The 7,403-nt window shown below is 43.1% G+C and overlaps 1 pseudogene; it reads left to right on the top strand.

Annotated features, from left to right (window-relative positions):
- The first annotated feature begins 563 nt into the window (after window positions 1–563).
- Window positions 564–907, top strand: LOC121156488 (annotated as a pseudogene).
- Window positions 908–7,403: the final 6,496 nt, after the last annotated feature.

Genomic DNA, 7,403 nt, shown 5'->3' with positions numbered 1-7,403 from the left:
GACTCTGGTTGATTTTTGCATTGAAAATATGGAGCCAGTAGGTAAAGGGATAGAAAGACAGACAGATACACAGAGATATGGATTGATCAATGCCACCTGTGTGATGTGCCCGCCCTGTTTTCCTGAGAATTCCTCACATGTTCTTAGAAAAAGATGTAGATGATGTAGATGATAATAATGATGATGATGCCAAAGAATATCAACGTCATTGATCTTGTATAACATCACCATACTGAAACATCTGTAATAATTCAACACAATGGATTAAATTCTAATAGTAAAGCTTTCACAATGACCTGAGGAAAACATAACGCTTTGGAGCTATTAATTAGAAATCAATTCTATGATATCTAATAAATGCCACCTTGATCTAATTTATTCACTCAGTGATATTAAATGTGGAACTAGCCAGTTCCACATACAGTGGACTTAAGTGAAAAACTAACCCATAGAGAAGAGATAAAAATATTATTCACCAGGCTGTGGTGGCTGCACTCACTGCAGGGCTGCTGAGAAACTACTGAAGCTCTTGTGGAAGCAAAGTAGAATTTCATAAGAACAAAATGGATGGAGAGGAGAAAACTGAAGGCAGCTGTGCAGGCCCTGATAGCATGGATGCCAAGTTACTATCTTCTGATGGTCATGAACTTATTGTAAAAAGAGAACCTGCACTAACATCAGGAACAATTAACGCAATGTTGAGTGGCCCAGGACAATTAGCTGAAAACGAACACAATGAGATCAGCTTTAGAGAGATCCTTCCCATGTGCTATCAAAAAAAAAAGTATGCATGTATTTTACCTACTCGGTTCGCTACACTAACAGCTCCACTGAGATTCCTGAATTCCCAATTGCAACTGAAATTGCTTTGGAACTGCTGACGGCTGTGAACTTCCTAGATAGTTAAATAAAATAAATTATAATAAACTGCTAAATTTTTTAGTAAAAAAATTTTATTCAGGAATATGAGATATGTAAAAGATTCCATTACATAATTGATATTAAAGACAGGTTGTTTTAGAAAATGCCTTGTAGTAAAATGAATTTGAAGTACTTTTTCTGTTTACTGCTATCATATACATGTCCATTACACAGCACATATGAAAAATGCACAGATTTTATTCACGTAAATTCTATTTTGGAAAATTTCTATATCAGACAAGTGGAATTGAGAAATTTTACCTGAAGAAATCAAAATATTCCTTGTTGGCTTCAGACTTATTTTTTTTTAAAGATTCATTTTATTTTTATTGGAAAGGCGGATATACAGAGAGGAGAGACAGAGAGGAAGATCTTCCATCCAATGACTCACTCCCCAAGCGAGCACAATGGCTGATGCTATGCCAGTCCGAAGCCAGGAGCCTCTTCCAGGTTTCCCGTGTGGGTGCAGGGCCCCAAAGCTTTGGGCCATCCTCAACTGCTTTCCCGGGCCACAGGCAGGGAGCTGGATGGGAAGCGGGAAGCTGGGATTAGAACTGGCACCCATTTAGGATCCTGAGCATGCAAGGCAAGGACCTTAACCACTGCGCCATCACGCTGAGCGCAGCTTCAGACTTATGATATGATTTGTTTGTGTGCTGTGTTGCCATTGTGAGCTTTCTGGGGATATTATAATCTTTTTAAAAACTTATTTTGATGATGTTTATATAGTTGATCAGGGTGGGAAGTGTCAATGACTAGGGAAAATGGATGAGACCATTGCTTCCAAATTGTTTCCTGTTTCTTGGGGGAACAGGGGAGATAAAGCGAGATGAACCAGCCTCTCAGTGGCCTCAGTACCCAGGGATGGGGAACAGCCACCTGATGTCATTCCAGGATCCCCAGTGTGGAGCATGCTCCAAGGGTTCTGCTTATATGGTTTTGATAATTCTGAAATGCTGTTGATCTCACCAATCCAAAGATGAGGAAATACTTTCAAGAATTATAGTCTGGCATAGTCCACCTTAGAGTCTCCATTCGCTCTGACATTTGCTGCTAATGCTTTGCTGGGGTAATTGATCTATTTGTTCTGCCTCCTTTTTCTGCTATGGTACCAGGTGTCCTCAGCAGGCCTTAATGGATTACCATAACTGTTGTCTGCATATGGGCCAGCTGTCCACTTCTCTTAGTCTGAGGAGGCCAATTTTGACATATTCATTCCATGGTCAGTCCAGAGATCATGTTATTCTTTCCAGGGCTGGAGGTCTGAGTCCAGTGGTTCACTTGTGGAGACTGTCCAAAAACACTTTATCTGAAGTGATCCCAGACTCTTGTGTGTGCTTGACAGTACAGGGTCTGGCTCAATCCATCATGCACATCTGCTTATGCACACATCAGTAGCTGCAGTTGAAGCATCACTTGCATCCCCAACCTTGTTTCTTACATAAGCCAATGGTAACTCTTGCCCAGTCAGACCAAGCCCACTACGTACTCAGCCCTCACCTACATCACTGGGGGCTGCAACCTAGTCAGAATAAACCCCAGTTATCCCCACCAGACCCACCGTCATCTCCGGTTTCTGTGCTTGCCAGCATGCTCAGCAGACTGATCTAGTCTGTCTCACATTCTGTTTAGTTCTTGAACACATTAATGGGCAAAGTTGCTTAGTTCAACTCAACTGACTCTGCTATCCAGCCCACACTCATGCTGGCAGGTGCTCTCCTAACTGTGTAGCCAGGCCCACCCCAGCCCTGGTCCTCATGCTCACCAGTGGAAACTGCAGCCCATCAGAGAGGCATGCACAGTTTCCCTACTGGGCCCACTCCCGATTCTGGATCCTGTACACTTCAGGTGCTTCTACAGTCCTGCTTGACAGGACTTGTCTCCAGTCCCAAGACTTGCCAGTTAATACTGTGGCTAAGTCCAACCTGCCTTCATATACTTTGGCCCACGTATGCAGCAGTGAGTACAGTCAGCTGAGCCTGGCTCTCCTCCTTACCCAGCCCACATGCAGGTCAACAGGAACTGTAGCGCTGCCTAGCCTGATCTGTCCCTACTCGCAGTTATTATGGTAGCCAGTGGCAACATTGGCCTAGCTGAAGCCTGCAATGCTTCCTGCCAGTAGGATTGTAGCACTCCTTTCAGGTCTCTTGTGGACTGGTGGGTGCTGCAGTCCAGTCTGGCTTGACTTGTCTCACCTTGCCATTTTAAAGATGTAAGGTGTTGTAGCATGGCGCAATGCAGTTCTCACTCAGTTCCAGCTAATGCTGATGGGTGCTGAAGCCTAACTCAGACCCCAGGCCTGGCCCTAATGTGAGCTGGCTGGTGTTGTGGCCTGAACTGGCCTGTCCTGTCCTGCACCCTATCTTGGTTCTCAGATCTGCCAGTGGATGTTATGAAATGGCTCAGCCTGGCCCATACCCAGACATGACCCACACATATGCTGATGTATACCTTAACCTGGCCTGGTGTAAGCTGCTCCTAGCCTTGGTTCTTGTGCTCACCTGCAAGGACTATGTACCCAAGCTCCTCTATTAGATTTCCTACCAATGGCAGATCTTGAGCACACTGGTGGGTCCTTGGCCCACACTTAGTCCACCTTTCTTGGCAGGAACAGTTGCCTTGCCCAGCTGGCTCATACCAATTCAGGCTCTTACCATTGGGTGTTACAGCCCAGCCATACCTGGTCCATTTTCAGACACATCTCTCACACGGCCCAGTCCATCCTACATTCACCCTGGTTCTTACAAGTACCGGTAGGAGCTATAGTCTAGCCCGGTCTAGTCACCACAAACCAAATCCACACCCATGCAGAGGAAGAAACGTCAACCATATCGGCCCATATCATGCCTCAATTCCAGGACTCTCATTCACCAGTGGGAAACACAACCCAGCTGGGACGCCTCTTAGCTATCCTACCAGGTCTGTTCCCAGCCACAGATCTTACACCTGCCAGTGGTTGCTAGGAGCCAGCTCATCATATCCCGTTCTGTCTTGACCGTTGTCATTGTATGCTGTATCCTTGCCTGTTCTTGCCCACCCCCAGTCACAACTCTTGCTGGCGGGTGCTGCAACATAACCTAGCCTTGCCCAGTCTTCTCCCACCCCAGTTCATTGAAACCAATAGTTTCAATGACAGCCTAGCTCAGCAAAACCCATATTCCAGCCTGGCCCCTGCACATGCCAGTGTGCTATCTTTTGTACTGGTCCTGCCCTGTCCACCAAGCTCTAGACCAACACACGCAATTGCTATGGATAGAGCTATTGTGCTGGATTGACCAATACTCAGGCCTGATCACATGCTCACCAGTTGGAGCTACACACCAGCAGGTTGGTTTTCCTGTTTCCCACCAGATCCATCCCTAGATCCACATCTCACACATGTCAGTGGGTAGTAGGCCTTTACCACGAACACCCTGCCCCTTCCATCCTAATCCATGTATGAGCTGCTCCATACTGCAGCCTTCTCCACAGCCTATTCTTGGGTGTGCTTGCAGGTGTTGCAGCCTGGACCAGCTCAACCTACTCCCTACCCCAGTAGTCATGAACCTGTGGTCACACCTAGATCAGCCCTTCACTACTCCCACCTCCTAAGCAAACCAGTGGAAACTGCAGTTCCACAGTGGTGGGCCCACATATACCCCACAAAATCTGTCCCTAGACCTGATTCTCTTATGTGCTGGTTAGTGCCATGACCCAGACTAACATTAATTGTCCACTATTCCGGCTCTCACTGGTAGGCACTGTGATATAGCCCTGACAGGTAGGCCCCCATCCCTAGCTTTAGTGTGAGACAGTGAGTGGTAGTTGGCCATGATTGATACTAACCACATGGGCTGGTTCATTGGTCTGACCCTTAAAGGACCTCCAGTTCCACACTCCAAACCACTCGGTCTCAGCCCTCTCAGTTACAAGTTCGGTGACCTTGTCAATGAAAGTCCCTCAGTAGTCATTCCTCACCTGCAACATACTCCTTTAGCAGTCCTCCCTCCCATTCAACCCATTACTCCCTTTCCTGGGCAATCTGTCCTCCATCCTCTGCTATGGTATCTAATGTCTTGTAAAGGCACCAAAGGACTACCATATCCTCCATGTACATCTGGTATGCCATCCACTGCTTTAAGCCACTGAGGAGGTCCAGATATGAAAGAATAGTAGCCTTGCTGATACAAGGTCCTCAGAGTTCATTCCTCACTTGGACATGAACCACTAGGGTTACCTTGTAAGCCCACACCCCTAGGTCCCTATTGAGTGTGCCTCCAGGTGATCCAGGGACTTTGCCTGGCACCATTGGTGGCCTGGGCCAGCCTATATGAGCCACATGTGGCACCTTCCAGGGCTCAGAGGCCAACTCCCTCCACGTACAAACCAAGCTGCAAGCAACCCCTTCCAGTGCTCACAGGCCTGATATTATAATCTTGTCCCTAAATGAACAGTGTGTATTATCCAGTGTTGTTGCAAATCATTCAGCATCCAACAGAGGCTTAGACATATAGCAAGTTCCAAATTAGTTTATTTCTTGCAAATTTAGTAGATCAGGATAGGTTTTCTGGGTGCTTTTTTAAGTGTTAGAGATGTAGTAACAAGAGGGAAACATTTCTTTCATAGCATTTGTATTCTAGTGATGTTATACAAGCAACAGATATATGAAAACCAACTATTGATTTAGAAAGGAGCTGTCAAAGTGATCTTGGGAGATACATTTCAGATAAGAAGGAGTAACAAGCAAAAAGACTTCGGGATGCAAATCATCTTAGACTGTTTGAGGTTCAGAAGAAAATTAAGTGTAACTAGGGCATGGCAAGATGAAATATAAGCCAAAATGGTAGACCATAGAGCAGGAATGAAATAACAATCCAAAACCATGTGTTTTGATTTCATTTACAGCATATATTAATTTGACAGGTTTTATAACTAAATGTGCTTTATCTTAACTTCATCCTTTGGTTTCCTGAAGATAAAGCTATGTCTATTCATTCTAATGAAATTTAGATATCAATGTATTGATCTCATTTGATATTTTGAAGAGTCTTGCTTAAAATTTAACTACTAGATAGGAAGAACCACATAAACTGTCCCAATGTTTTCAAAGAATTTTAGGGGAGTGAGTAATATATACACTGAATCAGTTTAGTTAAAAAGAAATGAATTAAAGTGGAAGTGGAAGCTTCTATCAGTTCAAACAATTAGAAAATAAAAAGCTTCCATGTAGTGTTGTGGCATAGTGAAATAAGCTGTGAGCTATGATAACAGCATCCCTTAAGGATGTGTTTAAGCTCTTGTGCTGAACACTGCCAAAGATATGGAAGATGCTCCAGATTTACTGAATTTTGAGTCCTACCTGTAGTTGTTTTTGCAGGGCCAAATGAAACAATTGTACAAGCCTTAGATGACTGAACGGATGTCTGTTGTTTACTACAAGTCTAGGTGAAACAAGGAGACTACAACAGACATCACTTCCTAATGCCAGGGTCCTACACATTTTTCCCATTTGTGGCAGAGTGATTATAAACCCTGCCTTCTTTGGAAATAATTCACTTTGCCTTTTATCTGAATGAAAAATAACATTTAATATGAACAAACAAAGAAAGCCATACCGTATCCCAAGTGCAATCAACATCTTGCTCATATCTTATTATTACAAAGTTGTGGCAGCAAATGTGTATAACACATGTGACTTGAGAAGATGAGAACCAAGCTTTAAAGATGAGTTAGGTCTGGGAAAAATCATGAGGATACACAACCGACAGCAGGATATTTATAAGGCTGATCTACTAAGGATACATGGGCCTTTAATAGGACACTGAACAAACAAGAACAGTGTTTACTGCCACTCACTTTGAAACAAACCGGAAAGGCTATTTTATGAATGATGAAGAAAAATTGCAGGATCATCATTCAAGATATGCCTGGAAGAATATTATAAATTGAATTTCTTATGATTTAAGACCTCTTAAAAGTTAGAAAATGTGATAAAACTATAGACCAAAAATTAAAACAAGTTAGTATTTGAAAAACACAGAAATGTGTCCTGTATTAGTAAAAACGGAAATATTGAAAAGAATATCAGAAACTACAGGTCACAGAAAATTTGTTTTAATAGGAAGTAAGTCTGAGGATGTCAAACAGAAGGCCATACAAATATGCAATAGATGAAAATGCATACAAAAAATAATTTCAGGTGCTTTCAAGATAATGAATTCCTAAACGTTTTCTTGGTCAGAGGAAGAATAAAGCGAAGGAAGAATAAGAGCAAAGGCAATCTATCTTTCTAACAGCTTTAACCAAACTTCTTCACGCTTTCTTTTCCCTGTTCGTTTTAAAGATGTGAGATTCTTATAGTTGCTATGAGTTTCCTGTCTTCTCTGTAAAATCAGGCTTATACCTCTAAACTCAGCAAAACATTTTGGCAGTGGGTAAGCAGATAATATACAAAGATGTCAATTATCTTTTATTCTGTAGAAATGAAAGATGGGAAAGAATAG

Source organism: Ochotona curzoniae, unplaced genomic scaffold (assembly GCF_017591425.1).
Source record: "Ochotona curzoniae isolate NIBS_2020 unplaced genomic scaffold, NIBS_Ocur_1.0 contig_3432, whole genome shotgun sequence".
NCBI classification, from domain to species: Eukaryota; Metazoa; Chordata; class Mammalia; order Lagomorpha; family Ochotonidae; genus Ochotona; species Ochotona curzoniae.
The sequence above is the reverse complement of the archived record's forward strand: the minus strand, read 5'-3'. Positions and strand labels throughout refer to the sequence as shown.